This window comes from Falco punctatus (genome assembly GCF_963210335.1).
Source record: "Falco punctatus genome assembly, chromosome: 8".
Taxonomy (NCBI): domain Eukaryota; kingdom Metazoa; phylum Chordata; class Aves; order Falconiformes; family Falconidae; genus Falco; species Falco punctatus.
The window spans coordinates 37,833,217-37,850,899 of NC_137588.1; the positions used below are offsets into that span (position 1 = coordinate 37,833,217).

The window sequence follows — 17,683 nt, forward strand, 5'->3', positions numbered from 1 at the left end:
GCTTACAGCTTCTCAGAAAAATATCTATTCTATGATGGCACCAGTTCCTGAAAGGAATCAGGTAAAGCATTTTATTGTTGCAAAAAAGTGCTTCAGCAGCTCTCATTTTATTCATTTTGGTTGCAAACAAGTAGTGACTGAGAAGTGTTATGTATACTTTCTTTTCTCCCCAGTCTTTCCTGGCCCGAACAGAAACATCCTTCCCCAGACATTTGGCACTGACAGTGACAGTCATTATTCTTAATGCCAAAATACCATGTCATCTCCAAAACCCCTAAGATCTCCACTTAGAAAAGGAAGTCTATGCAATCTTCATCTTGAGGTTTCCTTACCAGTCATAGAAATCTACACTATACTGCAGTGGCAAAAGCTTCCTAGCAACACCTGGGGATTGCAAATTGCAAATTAGCAGCTCTGTTTCTCTGCAGTATCCCAACAGCAAAACAAAATACCAGCAGGACACCAGATGCGAAAAAGCTAGGATTTGGCTTGTCAAGAAAGATTTGGGTCCCATCCAAGGGTAAGGGAAAATTGAAGCTACGACAATTTTTATTTTTTTTTTTTTAATTCTGTTTTAAATGAAGTGGCCCATTCATTGCTCTTCTTTTCTCTTTACCTAAACAAAAGCCGGTTACTTAAATTGATACGTAGTTCAACCAAAGACAATTAAAAAATAGAGATTTATGTCGCAGCACTGGAGAAGATATTTTTCCACCACAGGAATATATCCTCGTTTTTTTCCGTTGGGTGTTCAGAAAGACACACATTTAGGAACATAAACAGTCTACACGACTGTATCTAGGAAGACACTGAATAAGCATGCCATTTACATAGGATCATAGCTGCTTTCTAGCTGCTTGGAAGACTGAAAATGTTACCAAGTATTATTAAATGCATGCACATTTTATAACTGCATATAATTATTTACGCGACCGTAAGACAGAACCTACAACTTCATAAACATGAAAGCTAGTCATAGCTTTTCTATCGACCATATATTCTTTCTGCAGATAGAAAATGGCTAAATTACCTTGCTCACCCATAGCAAACAGTTAATAGGAGCTGTCAAACCCACCCCATGCTGAGGAGAAAATGCAGCCCAGGTGTCCCTGGTTATTACTAGCTGTCATATTTTTTTTTTATTCTAAGAGGCCTGTAAGACTTCATTATCTGATTTTACAGTGGTACTTTGCTGGTAAGGAGTAAAATCCAAGTAAAGAAAGCACAGAGAAATGAAATTGCACACCCTGGGAGGTGTCTGGCTGGCCATCATGAGAACACGATTCTCCACAGTGGACATTCTGGGTTCAAACTGTGTCCAACTCATCTTAAAAACTGTAAATCAAAACAAAACCTGTGCCTTGGAAACAATCCACAAATTGCATGATTTTTTACAAGTGTGTGGGATCATGTCTTTTCTTCTTCTTTTTAATACCCATCCATGTCATCTCCACATGCGACACCCTAGTATCAGTCTTCATCCTGAGGCTTATCACACTTTCTTTCCCTTGACTGTTGTCCTTATTTTCTTCTCCAAATAAAGTTCTCCACTCATCACATACTTTTGTTCCATCTCATCTATTTTTTCCCTTTTGCCTTTACACTTCTATCTGCTTGTCTGGTCTCAGACTATTTTTACAGCACTATCTATAACATGACATTTCATACTGTCTTTTCCACATCTATCCGTACTCATTTTAAGCACTAAAATTTACTTTTTCTTTCTACAATACATGATAACAGAACAGAAATGGCCCTTACCAAAGTAATGTTTCAAAACTGAAGAAGTGATAGCTTAGAGACACTACAACCCATACATTTAAGCTTGACCACAGAAGACGACTCCATGATTGTGAAGTACACATCTTTATCAGTCTTTTTTCCCTTGAAACATCGCTGCAAAGAAATAACATGATAGAATGAAGTCTCTGACATTAAGCCCCAGTATGTGTGAATATGGAGGTAAGCCAAAGCAGAAACAGACCGCTCATTTAGCTTTTTGCAAGACAGAAATATAGAATCATAGAATGTTTGGGTTGGAAGGGACCTTAAAGGTCATCTACTTCCACCCCCCTGCCCCAGGCACGGACACCCCCACCCACCCCAGGCTGCTCCCAGCCCCATCCAGCCTGGCCTGGAGCACTGCCAGGGATGGGGCACCCACAGCTGCTCTGGGCAGCCTGGCCCACCGCCTCGCCGCCCTCACGGGGAGAGGTTCTTCTTTACATCTAATCTAAATCTGCCCTCTTTCAGCTTAAAACCATTCCCCCTTGTCTTGTCACTACATGCCCTGTAAAACGTGCCTCTCCACCTTTCCTGACAGCCTCTTTAGGTGTTGAAAGGCTGCTCTAAGCTCCCTCCCGGAGCCTGCTCTTCTCCAGGCTGAACAGCCCCAACTCTCTCAGCCTGTCTTCCCAGGAGAGGTGCTCCAGCCCCCTGATCATCTTCATGGCCTCCTCTGGACTCACCCCAGTAGGTCCATGTCTTTATATTGCGGGCCGCAACCTGAATGCAGCACTCCAGGTGGTGTCTCACGAGAGCAGAACAGAGGGTGGAATCACCTCCCTCACCCTGCTGACCTTGCTGCTTTAGATCCAGCCTTGGATCTGGGCTGCAAGTGCACATTGCTGGGTCATGCTGAGCTTCTTATTCACTGACACCCCCCAAGTCCTTCTCCTCAGGGCTGCTCTCAGTCCACCCTCCACCCAGCCGGCATTTCTCTTGGGATTGCCCTGACCCATGTGCAGGACCTTTCACTTGGTCTTGTTGAACTTCATGAGGTTCCCACAGGCCCACCTCTCAAGCCTGTCAAGGTCCCTGTGGATGGCATCCCTTCCTCCAGCATGTTGACCACACCACACAGCTTGCTGTCATCAGCAAACTTGTTGAGGGTGCACTCCATCCCAGTGTCCATGTCACCAAAAAAGATCCTGAACAACGCCCGTCCCAATACTGACCCCTGAGGAATGCCAGTTGTCACTAGTCTCCACTTGGACATTGAGCTGTTGGCCACAACTCTTCGAGTGTGACCATCCAGCCAATTCCTTATCCGCCAGGTGATCCTTGCATCAAATCCATGTCTCTAGTTTAAAGGGTGTCATGAGGTTCAGTGTCAAATGCTTTGCACAAGTCCAGGTAGATGACATCAGTTGCTCTCCCCTGTTCCACCTCCATTGTAAGCCCACTGTAGAAGGCCACCAATTTGTCAGGCATGATTTGCCCTCAGTGAAGCCGTGCTGGCTGTCACCAGCCACCTCTCTTGATCTCCATGTGGCTAAGCACAGTCCCCAGGAGGACTGGCTCCATGGTCTCGCTGGGCACAGAGGTGAGGCTGACTGGCTGGGAGTTCCCCAGCTCTTCCTATTTCCCCTTTTTAAAAAGGGGCGTCATGGTTCCCCTTCTCCAGTCAGCGGGAACTTCACTGGAGTGCCACAACTTCTCAAATCTGATGGATAAATGCTTAAGCCACTTTATCCACCAGATAGTATTTGGCATTCAATATATTAAGTGGTAATCTGCACTGTATTTATGCAGATGAGCATTTAAGGTGCATTTAAATATGCAAATGATAAATAGAAAGGAGTTATAGAAAATGCAATCAAAATGTGCTATTCCAGGCCTCAGAATTATTAAAATGAGGTCTAATACAAAGAAAGAAAGAGAGTTGGGGGGGTGTTTGTATTATTATGAAAGGTACTAAATATAGCACCCCTAGGGTTTTATTTGTACGCGCATTACTTTTTTTTTTCTCCCAGTAGAAAACTGGACCTCTAAGGCAGCTATTTTGTGAAATCTCATCTCTGTACAGTACAATAGTCTATGAATGACCTTGCTTTTCTCATTCAACTTTTAAAAATCCTCAGATGCATTACATTTTTTTGCAGATCACTGGTTAAAAGCCAGTGCAAGAAACAGAAACCCCACAGTTTAGGAACTGACTCAGAATAAACACATGTGTTTGTAATACATTTATAATTTTGTAGTAATTTTTGGACCTTTATATTATCATATATTTGTTGTCCAGCTCCACTAAACTTGATTGCAGATTTTTTCCCTTCCCACTTATTATTCTAGGTATACTGACTGCGAGATATTTATGTGTGGATTGTCATGTGTTTATGTCATTATTTTCAAGGGACAGATGCTGAACAGCTGCAAAGGTATACTATCTTTTGTATGTGTAAGAAAGTCAGTCAGTATTTCTGCCTGGGATTCCAATCTTTCTCTGTAGGATACCCAAACTTACTTTATCTTTCTGCAAGATAATGTTTGCCATTTAATATATTAGACGATAATCCATGCTGTATTTGTTTAGTTGTGCTACTTGGAACATTAAAACCCAGGACATTTATTCTGCAATTTTCTTAATCGGTTGCAAAAGCTGATAGCAGAATTTTCTGGAGATTTTGAGTACAGCTGTTTCTCTGTTTCGCTTTATGTAGCTTATTATGCATTACAGTCAGTACTACAGCCCCTTTATCCATACATTTACTTGAATGCAAATGCCCAAACTTGTTTGTGTGCAATTCTGTAGCTAGCTGATGGCGTCAGCTGAGGCAAAAGGAAAAGAAGCGTCAATATACACGTCCGTATTGCATTTCTCTAACAAGTGTGAAAGAAAACTGTCAGCTTCCCGAGATCCCAGTTTCTGGGATCATACCGCTTGCTTGTGCTGAGGCTGCCGAGACTTTGGGAAATTCAGAGCTCTACTTTGCAGGAGCCCAAAAAGGTCAGACCAATTGCTGCAAAACTGGAGCAGAATGCAAAATGCACACTGCTGCAAAACTGGAGCAGAATGCCCCCTGCTTATTGGGGTGTGATGTATGTATAAATTCAGACAGCCAAAACAGAACACTATTTTGTCCAGAAGACATATTCGTGGTCTCCATGACAATGCTTGCCCCACAAGACCGCTCACTGCCTTGGCATCAGTGACTTGAATGCAGCTGTGGTACTTTAGCCTCTGACTTCAGGTCTTATACTCTCCTGCAATCCTATTAACTAATTAATTTGTTAGGGCTAAACAATACATCTTAAACAGAATAATACAACATGTATTCTCTCCATATTTAAAGCGAGTGTTAGTAATATAGTTTTACAATGAAATGAAGAAAACAATGTATTTATGAGCAGTAGACTGGAGCTTGCCTGCGAGTGCCTGCATGAGGACACAGTCACTTAGCTGTTGCCATTTTTAATTGTATTCTTCCTCTCCTAGAATGCAAGCAAAACGTCACATTATACTATTAACATTTCATACGCAGTATCACCTGCTGCCTGGATCTGTTAAAGCTGCTGACTTCAAGGTGAAAAAGGTACTTGGTCTTTGGACAATAAAAAAACCCAAAACATTTTGTAATAATGATTTCACAGAAAGCAAAAGCACCATCTGACTTAGCGTAGAAAGCGCCGTGGGGCTTACAAGGCACCAAGGGCCCCATCTGGTGCAACTTGTATTGTCAGCAAACACAGAGCACTCACTCATGGAAACGTTACTGCTTACGCCTTGTAACTGGTCAATGATGTTAATAACAATTAGATGTTCATGGCAGAACTTTATAGCTTGTATGGACAGATGAACATAGACTTGATTAAGTAGCTACAGACTAAATGGAAATGTTTCTGAAACTAATGTTTCTGAAAACTATGAACAGAATTTAGGCCAGTAATATTTCCCGTCCGTATAATCCCTTGTCAGAAAGCTTTTGCATTGTAGCTCTCAGCATCTGTACACCTACTAAACCCAGTATTATCCTGTATGTGTTTATTTTTTCTCCTTTTTATAGAAGGGTCAAAAGCCAGCTTAAACACTACCGTGCTGACAGGCAACCGCTGCCAACTTCACTCTCCTGTAAGTAGTGTAACATGACGGTGATAACAAGCAGGAGTTTGCACTCCCCACACCGGCAGCTGTGCCTCTCTGTCCCTTCCAATGTCACTTAAAAAAATGGAAGTGGAAAGACTGTAGAAATAATCTTTGGAAGCTCTGCTGGGCGGAAGAAAACTATCTTTCAGAATAATGAACAATGGATAACAGAATGTAGAACACATCTTGCTTTGAAAAACAGCACCAAAACATAAGGGATGACAAAGAATACGGAGAAGAGAATCGATGCATCGTACTGTTTCAACTGAAACAGGGTACAGTTGAGTGAGGATGCACAGGAAAAGCTGGATGTCCACTTTAGTTTTAACAGAAGCTGAACAAACCCACCAGCTCACCTCTGTGCAAAATCCCCCTGACTCTCCTTCCAATTAGTGTATCATCTAAACAGCTACAAGACAAAGAGCACCTGGCTCAGCAAGAGGTCTTCAGGAAAGGACCCAAAGTGTGGGAGGATCTCAAAGCAAACATCAAGACTCCAGTCCCGTTAGTCTTCCCTTGCCAGCAGCAGATAGAGCTTGAGTTGGTCTTGCTCACACTGAGTGCATCGCATCTTCTCTGGCAGACGCTTACCTGCTCTGGTTTTGCTAAGTCCCTTCCTGCTGTGACCAGCTTCAAGCGTGATTTTAACACTTTTTCGTTGTTTATCTTGGATTCTTTTACAGGTCTGGTTTACAGTGGGGCAATAAAAACTGCTTTCAGTTGACTTCCCTCAGTTGAGGGAGTGACAGCAGGAAGGGGATGGAAAAAAGAAATGAGAGCTGAACGGAAGAGGGAAATCAGAATAACTAAGTCACTTTTGCCCAGGTAACACCTACTCCAGAGTCTAGCCCCAAGTCAGTTATATCACAGTGCTAATGAAAACATCCAGAAAAATAGCAAGTATAATACTGAAGTGTTTACAACAGGAAACAAACTTTCCTACTTTGCTTAGCTTCCCAGGAAAGTGGAGACCAAACGGAGACTATACAGAGTGCAGCAACTAAATAAACAGACGTTTGGATGAAAGAGCTGCTGGTGGGGGAGAATATACAGGAAAATGTTGCAAGAAGTGAGTTTTCTTTGTCTAAATTAAAAGAAGGTCTGTTAGTTGTCCTAAAGTATCTAAAAAGTCATTACAAGAAATGAGAAATAAACTGTTCCTCATGTCAGGTTGCAGTATAATTAAAGGCAATAATCATAAGTTGTAAGGGGCAAGAAATGTATAGGTTCCTGGAATATTTCTGACTATTATGGATCTGTTAGACAAAACCTCCTTGAGGAATGTTGTTTGCTCTGCCTTCAAGCAAGGTGATAAAATGGGTGACCTCTCAACCTCTAACTCTGATCTTGACTCTTTTTCCACATAAACAAGAAAAGGTAGAGCAGGTGTGGGTTTATGTAACTTACCTCCACACCATGAGATAAGCACAAAATAAAAACTTGCATCAAAAATGTTACAAGTGCAAATTCAAGTGTTCAAATGCTTGCAAGTATTCACATTCCTGTTGTCTTAAATTATCCTATGATACATCAATCAAAAATATCTGATTACATCCATGCTTATTATTATTTCAAAACACCCTGCCTCATGCCTTGAAGAGTGACTGTTGCTTTCTTACATTACCTGATGCCTCGTGCCCTTCAACAGAAGTGCATTTTGTTCAAATCCTGCTCTGAATACAGAGCTGTTCATTCCTGAATGGGAACTCTAGTGGTGTTTGCACCATTTCCCATGTATTAATGAATTATTCTTCACAAATCCTCCCAAGCTTTAATGAAGTAATCTCCCATAGAACTTAAACCCAGAATTTCAAGCCTACTGACTAATTATGACTGCTCAACTTAAAATATGTTAAGCCTGATATTGCACAGCCTGATTTTGCCTTTGACATTGAGACGCTGTATTTTTAAAACATTATTCCAAATCATAGGCAGCTGAACACAGTCAAACCTTCTGCATAGTAAGGATACAGGCAGCTCTTGCTGGCTGTTCAAATAAAATAAAATACAAAAACAGTAGTGTCTTGTAGAACATATGAATAAAATTAAATTACCAGCAACAGTCAGGAATCCTCTCCTAAAATCGTGGGCAAAACCCTAAATAAATATCAGTTTTCCTTCCCAACTAAAAAAACTATGTACTATTTACACCATCCTATTTCATGCATGTCCTTTGTACCAAATGGTGATAAGAAAGGACGAAAGGTTCACTGAGCCTCAGAGTCACTGTGGTCTACAACGTACATGCCAGCTGTGGTAAGAGAAATGGATGTCTGCGCATGTGTATTTTACGTGTACATCATAAACAGACACACACACACACACACAATATAAGCAGCCTAACTTAAACAACTCTTGGTCTAAGCTGTTAACTGAATTGGGTATGACCTGCAGGCATTCCAATCTTTAAAAATAAAGCTATATTTCTATTAATATAAAATATATATAGTGTAATATATATTTATATAAAATAAGCCGTGTATTGGATGTTTAAAAATGCATTTAAGTGCCAATATTAAGATTTTGCTTTTGAAAATGTTAGAATATGTATCAATTTTATAAATGGGAGCTGCCGGCACTGAAGTATCATAATGTACTAAAATATTACAATGTTCAGAAAACTGTTTAAGTGACAAATAACAAAACAGTACTTTAATGGAGAGTGATACATAAAAAACAATCAAACAAATCCTTGAACTTTCAGAAGATGTAATACACTCACATCAGTAAACAACATTGAACTCTCAGGAATACAAACAAGAGCTTGGCTTGCTGTAGTCAACCCGTTTCTGTTCCAATCTAAATATTATGGCTAGAGGTATAATTTTCTGTTGAAGGCACTGTAATCCCAGTTGGAAAAGCAGTTTGCCTATTCTCCTTTCCGTATGCTTAAACAAATGAGCCGTGCTAGCAGAAAGTACCATCTATTTTCATTCTGCTGCATAGGATCAGCCAAGGCGTGCTGCTGTACTATTCCTGTGTCTGAAGAAGTCTACAAGCAAAATTGTATGTTTGTAAAACACAATCCTAAATTTGTAAGTGGTTATTTTTCAGCAGGTAAAATAGGCAGTGAGTTTGAAATATCCTACTTTTAATATGATGTTCTAATTTAAAAACTGTTAAATGTAACCCCTTTGGTATTTTGGTTTGGGGTTTGTAGATTTGCTGTCCAATCCTAGTGAATAAATATGATCTACAACAAGCTGAAGCAGAGTGAATGAAACCACTGTTTTTCTTGACGGCCACCATCTAGACTTCTCTATTTTAAGAGTTTGCAATCTCAGTGAGCTAATTACCCATTGACTCCAGGTAAACATGTTTTCAAGGGTCAGTCTGGACACTGTCCAAACTCCTAAGTTCTACAGCTTAGAAATGCTAAGCCTGCAGTGAACTGCAGACTTGGACAAAATTGTGTGTGTGTGTTGCGTTATCTCTGAAAATGAATTAACTAGCTCAAGTTAACTGGTTTTGAGGAAACAAAAAGTAAAAAAAAAACCAAAACAAAACCATTTCTAGCAGTAGAGCATATTCATTTTGATAACCAAAGAAAACAAGTGCTCCCCCACTTTCAGCTATTTCGCTATAAATTTCAGTATGGTAAAGCAACAGTTGATTCTCCTTTCACCATGCATTGACATAGTTCATATGCTTATATTTATGCTTATTATTATAGAATATATATATTCTATAAATAACTTTAGGCAAGTTTTTTAACAGCTACCTAACTGTCAAAACAGGAGAAAAAGAAATTTTGTCAGTAACTCCAATTTTCTTTAAAGAAAAGCTCCTAATCACCCACAATGTCCACAACCTCTACCCAACGCAGCAATTGGCCTTCTCAGCCACGCCAGGAGGGAGCTGCTCACACTGCTTTAGGGATGCAAAATTAAATGTGAATTTTAAATTTATAATTCAATTGCACTCTCTGTAAAATCAAGATAATTCTTAAAAGGAAAGGAAAGTGGACAGGAATTTTTGCAGATATTTCATGTACATCTTTTATTTTGGTATCAGAATAATTTTAACAATTTTAACAAATTTTAAAAGTTTTCAGTTCCATTTGAAGTAAATCCTTCAACCTCTAAAATAAAAGAAAAAAAATATTATTTTTTCACAATTTTCCCTTAAAATCCCTCAAGAGAAAACCCAAAACTAATCATTATTTTGGTAATGTTTCAGCTGTACTTTTTAAATAGCCACAGTGAAATGTTCGTAAATGCATTTATTCACATGTATTTGTCTAGTATTCCATTCTTTGACATTAAAAGCTTTAGACATACCCAGCCTCCCCTACTGAGGAAGTGTAACACAAGGCTAGAATATCCCTGACACACAGACATAGTCCTAAGTGTCCCTAATGAGAGATTACAACTTTTACATGAGTCATATGCTAATGTCTCCTCATCCTTGGAAATTTTTCCTGTATCTATCAAAGTCTCTGCTAATTAATTTTTTATTTTTATTTTTTTTAATGTCCTTTCTTTAACCAGGAGAATAATAAACCACCCCTTCTATTTAACCAGTTATTTATAGAAAAGTAATGGATGTTTTCAACTTTTTTTTTTTTCTAGATTAGATTACCATGGCTCTTGGAAAATACTTTTTTGTTTTGTTTTGTTTTGTTTTTTCCCCATCTTTTATTTCTTACTATTATCTCCAGATTTCCTTCAGCTTTTCTGTATCTTCCACCAAAAGGGTCAAATTCTAGCTGAACTTTAGCAAGGCATGTTCATGCTGCTTAGCACAGCAACAAGGGCACGAACAGGCTAGAAACCCCAGGCAAACAAAATTTGGAATAAAAATATGAAAAACTAACTTCACATATAACCAGGCCTGTCAGAACAGAAGTTTCAATTAGGATGATATCATCGTACAGCTGATGAATTAACTAAAAGGGTTTCATCATTTTTGCAAATGTGGGTGGTTCCGGTTAATTCAGAACAAGAGTAATGGCCGTGGTTTTATACTTAAAACCCTGCATTTACACAGGTGGGCATTTATCATGGCAAAGCAGGAAATGAATGGCCTGACAATAGCTTATTAAACCTGTGGTTACACAATTTTGTATTGCTACGATAGGAAGAGTGATGTAAGACCACAAGAAATGTGTGGTCATTACTAGCAAAAAAGATTTGGGAAATTTTATAACATCATAATACAATGTGTGTTAAGAACTTGTTACTATTTAAATTTTGTTCATTTTATATAAGAAAAAAAATGTCTCTGTCAATACACACACGTACCCTTTTGTCCATGGTAATGCAAGTACATCTTCGAAAAAGACAGGTCCTTAACAGTTATTTTGCAAGATATTTTTCTGTGCTTCCACTCATGCACTGCTCTAATTCATATTAGAACCTCTTCCCGATATAAATGACCTTACAAAAGATGGTTAGATAATAAGACAATCAAGTAATAAATAAAAAAATAAAAGGAGAATTCAAATGGACATGAACATAAAGTATATGCATTATAGAGCCTTAAACTCCCATTTATATGCTCATTCAGAAACAAAGTGGCCTCAGTTCTCTCTAGCTTAATTGCTTTCAACTTGCAGAAGATCATGGATAGGGTGATTTAGATCATGTAGCTTTTGCCTGGACATTTCAGTTATTAAAAAATAATAATAAAAAAAGTACTTCAAGACTTCTATGCTAGGCAGAATAAATGCCCATTTTCTATCTCCTTCACAAATAACAAGTTCTAATTCGCAGATTCACGGTAATTTCAGTAAAAAACGAGTGTTTCGATCAGAGGCTTAATTAGCTAAGGACTGAAGGACAGGGATCTGAGAAGAAGCATAAGAGTAACTACATTAATTACACAGAGACAGTTTTAAACAAAAGCGAAAGGACATGTGTTGCATCAGCTGTGAATTGCCCCAAGCAATCAAACTCATGGAGTTTAATTAGTGTTGCTGTTCATGTGTTCAGGCTGGTTTGTTGAAACGGCCGAAATGGTTAGGAACCCCAAGCACCAGGGACACCCCCTCAAAAGGCAGGTTTGGGTCACGGAGATGCTGTAGTCAGATGTCAGTTGACCTTTTCAGGTGGTTCAGAAGAACCTGAGCTCAGACAGAGAGAGTTTTGATGCTCCATTTAAGGTTCTCTGGACCAACTACCTGAAAGGCAACCTTTGATAAGCAAAAAAAAAAAAAAAAAAACAACCAAGTTTTACTGACTTATAAGCTATTTCATTTTTTGCAATATTTTTAGCAACTACGCCTGTTTTGTGATTACATCAGTGGTCTGTATTCTGCCTGATTTTTTTTCAATAAATATTGACACTACTCAAATATTGTTACTACTGGTAGCAATAGAACTATGAAATCCGTTACCAGGCAGATGCTGTATAAGTAATAAGCTTACGTCAGTTCATGTTGCAACGGATGTTTCATCAGTATTACAGCAGTTACCTTCTTATTCTCCAGAAAGCCATACTGATTATATAGACCATACCATCGCCCAGAACACCAGTAAGCTATTCCAGTAACACCATCAGTGTTCACTTTGCCAACTCAGTCATTCAGAGTTTTATGATCACTGGAAAAATATATCCGTTATCACTCACATATTAGGACCTGTTTGTACTGTGATTACAGTGTGGTTTGGGTACTGAGGACAGTACATCTTCAAGTACATGCAAAATATTGGCTATTAATTGTAGATGTCAGTTATTCATTTCAGTAATATTTGATTAATAAAAAGGTATGCACAATAGCAAATGCACTCACACAAGTATTTGAAAACATGCATGTACCAAACCTGTTCAAGTTTGTTTGATTTTTATTGTCTTGATTATAGTAGCGAGTTTATTAGTTAAATCTGATGTTGTTAATGAGTTCCTTTGTACTGCAGTTATGTAACGGGCTTGATGTTTTGATTCCTTCAGTTTTGTGACTGTTAAAACTTTTCAAGAGTATTAGCTAAGACAAACTTGTATTTTTCTGTGTTCATAAATTCAATGTATTTGGTTTTAGTTCATTGAAAAAAAACCCATTATTTTTTGTTTGCACATGCATGCAACCTCTATCATGTTATTTTGGGAAAGAGAGCAGATGAAGCGATCCCTTTAGTTCCTTTTTGTTATTAAGAGCAGCAGCAAGGTCTGTACTGCTGCACAAGAAACAGTTTCAAAAGAGATTAATCCCAGGGGGAAATGTTAAGGTGGCAGAGTTTTATGGCTCAGTTTAGTTAGCAACAATTAAAATTTAAAGATAGAACAGCACAGAACTGGAAGCAGTTTTCTAAAAACTGACCAATAAAATTCCTCTTCCTAGATGTTTATCAAGTATTTGAGTTCAACAGGAGACAACAAAGGTAAACACAATTTTAAAAAGACTGATTTTGGCCAGATTAATTATCTTTTCTCCTCTCCATTGGTTTGGCTCCATTATTATACCATTTCCAACTGTCCACAGCATGAAAGAGATCGTGGAGGGGGAGGCTGAATAACAAAATCTGAATTCTTAATGAAAAAAATTATATTATGATTAGTAATTACAAATTTCTGGTGTTGCCTTTTTTTTTTTTTTTCATTCTTCTTTTCTATTTTGAAGGAGATTATTTTTCAGGTCACCTTTTACACTCTGTAAAAGTTAGTGTGTCTTATATGTATCTTACAGCTCTTTGAAACTGCTTTGTGACAAGAAAAGGAACCCAGCTCTTTTAATAATGGCATGTTATTAAAATACTAATGACTTTGCTGTTTAAAAGTGAGCTTTAATGATTGTAACACTGCTCTTTGATCAGCAGAAAATGGTGGCTAATCTGAGAGGGGGAAAAAAAAAAAGTTTTAAGACTCAGAGATCTCTCCCATGACTTGTGGCAGCTATAAAACTCAGAGACAAGGGAGTAAAAAGAGAATAAAAAAAGGCAGCAGACAGTAAGTGTAGAAGTTTTATTTTTATCCTGAAAGACTCCCCTGTCTAAATAGCGATGAAACAAATAAAGAAATATATATACTGGTTTGACCTCCCCTGCTTTTGGAGTTCTACTCTCTTCCTCCCCTGTAAGAAACTTGATCTTCTCATTGATAACAAATCCCTTGACTTTCTCTCCCTTTTCCTTGTTTGAGAAATCACTCAAAATCCAATTGCCATTTATTGCACTGTCAGGGCATTCTGCTAGGTCAGGCTGACGATTTTTTCTTTCTCTCTGCCTACCAGAGCAACCCCTGGGGCATCATGCCGCCTCCAGCCACGAAGAACAGCAGCAAAGAAAAAGGCCATGCCCCTCCGCAGCCTGGACATGGGACCCCCTTCACCAGCCAGGCTATACAGGAGAAATGAAGCAAATAAAATAATTTCTAAAGTATTTAAAAAAAAAAAAAAGGGGGGGGGGGGGGGGGTAATAAAAATTTTCAAAAAGTAGGAATTTAATATAAAGGCACTTGTAATGCTCTCACTAAGGTTCAAAAGCTCAAGTGCACAGCCCAGCCTGTGGCCACACGCCACAGTGGCAGCAGTGGCACCCAGCACCCCAGCACTCAGGTGCCAGCTCCCTTCCTTGCTGCTCTCCTTGCCCCTGAAGGCAGGGGCAGCTGCCAGAAAGCCGAAATGCCTCCTGGTGCAGCCCAGCACCCTGCTCTGCTCTGCAAGCGTTCTGTTCCCCAGCCACTGACCTGATGTCCCGCTTAAGGTAAATGTAAACTCTGTTCATCATGTCTAAAGGATAGCGCATTTAGGATTATGTTTTATTTTAAAGATATTGGTGAAGAAAGAAGAAAAATATAATTGTTGTCAGTAAAGTCGATCGGGAAAGGTCTCTCTCCAGCTCCTCAGCAGCCACCTGGCTCTTTTCTGGCTATTGCCAGTGACACAACACAGGATTTCTGGGCTGGCCTCAGGCTCTGTCCAGTCAGATGCTCCATCGAAGGCTTTACCCATGCAAAAGTTTCTCTCAACTTTTTTCAAAGATCCCACCAAGCAGGATAGCTCTTACTGGCTTACAAAACTTCCCACGCTGCCAAAAAGGTTGAATTCTCAGCCCAAAACTCATTCTATTTGCGTCTCCACAGAGGAAAAGGAAAAAAAACAACCCAAACACAAAAACCACGAAAAGAAAAAAAAATATCTCTTTGACTTCTTAAGGGGTTTTTTCCACTTTCTGTGATGGCTTTTCCATACTCCAGGCACTATCTCCTGTGCTCAGCTCTCTAGCAAGGAGAAGTTTAGATTCAGTGACGTGTAAAACCTTTCCCATTCCCTTGGCTTTTTATTGTGAACTGCTCAGTGGACCTTACATTATATTTTGATTTGTCCAATAAACACAAACATCGCAGGAGAATAAACATACACAGCTTGAGTAAGAATATACGCAACAGCAGCTAATCACTCTGGATGATAACAAGGTTTACATCACCAACCTCCAACTTCTTCCTCTTAAGCCTACCAGAATTACTTCAGACATAGAATAAATTTGCAAGCAAAAGTAAAAACTTTAAAAGGCAAAAACTATTGTTTCTTGTGATATTTCTAGATCTTCTCTCAAACACAGTATTTTACAGATGCTGCTCGCTGTCCTTATACAAGAGGCTGCATTGCAAAATGTCGTCTTACCCTTTGCTTTCTCCTACTTTCTGAATTTTTAGACTAAGGCAAACTTCCCTACTGTTTCAAAAATATCATCATGTATTTTTAATGATTAGTATTATTTTCATACTGTGGCTTTGATTTCAGCCACAGAAAAAAACCCCTGTGCTTAGAATCCTTAGAATCAAAGAGGAAGGTGATGAAATAGTATTTTAATATTTTTTCCTCAGAACAAAATTCTGAGAGGATTCATCCCTCGTTTCCCTTGCTCACCTTTCTGGATCAGAAAGGTATCAACTGATTATATTGCAGACTTTAAATGCAACAGAATAAGTTTTTTTTGCTGTTGTGCAGTTGTTTGGGGTTTTTTTCCAGCTTACTAACATTACCAAGAAATGGTACATAACACCACAACACATAAATAGATGTTGTTCTTCTAACGTCATCATATCACAATCTCTTCCTCTATGCGTTCAGAAATATGTGAAATAAATAAGCAGAGCTTGTGGCTTTCTTATTTCTACAATACAGCAGAAAGAAAAGCCGATTAAAAGATTTATTCAAATATTTACACAAGACGCATTGTTGCAGTATTTAAAGCGTGAGCTTGCTCCTTTTACAAATCTCTTTAGCAGAAAGTCTTTTCTCCACCGTGTTAATAATATAACTTTTAAATGGTAGTTACAAGTTTCAATGAGTTCAGCCATTAATTAGGCATCCTCTCCAATTCCCTCTCTCCTCCTGTTCCCCCCCTCAGCCCCAGCACACCTTGCCTTTGTAGTGACCCGTGTTGGAGCCATCCAGCCCACCTCCTCACCCCCAGTACCTCTCGACACTGCTCCTCACATCCTCCCACGTGCCAGCTGTGCTCTGCACATCCCCTTTGCACTCTCACCCTATGTACCCTTTCCCTACACATCTCCTTATGTTTGGAACTGTTTTGAAAGTGGGTGCCACATCAATACCCTCTGCATTTCAAATGCTTTTCAAAAAAATTATCTTTTTCCAAAAGCCTGTGAAATATAATAGAAAATTAAGATCGCCATCCCAAACAGCATCAGTCATCATTACAAGTTGCACACTCCTGGAACCAGGAGTAGTCCTGAGGCAACCGCTCTATCTGCTCTTCCTGCCATTCCCCGTTTCCTGGCATTCCCGAAGAAACCAGAAAATGTGTCTGAAGAGAAATTAAGATACTCTGGTACTCAAATAACTTCACGTATGGTAGACGTCTAAGCAGTGTGATCAGGACTGAACATTCCAAGTGCTCCTGTTGGGAGGGCACTGCAGGATGTCCCTGCTCCAGTGGAGCAGTGGAAGGCAACAATCTACTTTGAACACTGAAGGTAATTAAGTATACATATTTACAGTATAACTATGTAGATCTAGAAAGTTAGCAGCGCATTCTACAATATTAATTCCTAATGTTCCCGAATGCATCCAAACGTTAGATAAGTTAAACAACATGCATTTTATGCTCCCTATTAAAAACAATGGGATGCAGAGACATAAAAAAAAATAAATGCTTTGCCTATAGACATCTAGCTGGTTTGTGGCAGAGCTGGGAGAGAACCTCAATCTGATCTAGCCTCTTGGGAGTTGTAAATGTATTACCTTCCCTATCATATAGGTATGGTGATCAAAGTCTCATGAATATGCACACTGATTGCCAAACTATCTGGAATCCTTTAAAAAGTAATTCCCCACGAGTATAGCAGACCTACACCGAAGACCTTAGCTAGGAATAAAATCATTCTAAGTCAGCTTATATTTGTTTCACGTGACAATCATCAGCGCCATCATCAATTTTACAGTAATGTCAAGGACTAGTAAAAGTAATAGCCTCTGTTTCTCAATCGCTAAAGAAAAGAAATCTCATATTAAAATGTATCAAAACTATGGACTGCAAATATAGGGAGTCAGACAAGTTCCTTCAAAGGCATTTTATAGATAATATATTATTGCAAACCAATTTACTCTCCCTCTCTGTTTCTGACTTCCACTTTAATTCCTACTAGCTGCCTTCTAACTTTTTTTTCAGTCCATGTTCCCCTGACAAGTCTGGACTCGGCAGCACTCGCACTGATCAGTGGAGACGCAGCCATTACTTGGGCGATGGCTGTGCTGCTCAGAAGTGGAAAGCAGTTGACAGGAGAAATGAGTATTAGTGCTGCAAAACCTCTAGCTGGTAAAATACCAGGTTGTGGTGGTGTGGTTTGGGTTTTCTTTTTGGTTTTTTTGGGGGGTTGTGGGTTTTTTTGGGGGGTGGGGGTGGAAGTTTTCAG

At 39.2% G+C, this 17,683-nt stretch overlaps 1 protein-coding gene across 1 annotated transcript in view; it reads right to left on the reverse strand.

Annotated features, from left to right (window-relative positions):
• Positions 1 to 17,683, reverse strand: part of LRP1B (LDL receptor related protein 1B) — a gene marked incomplete at its 5' end in the record, with an annotated part of 587,496 nt that overhangs the window by 333,436 nt on the left and 236,377 nt on the right.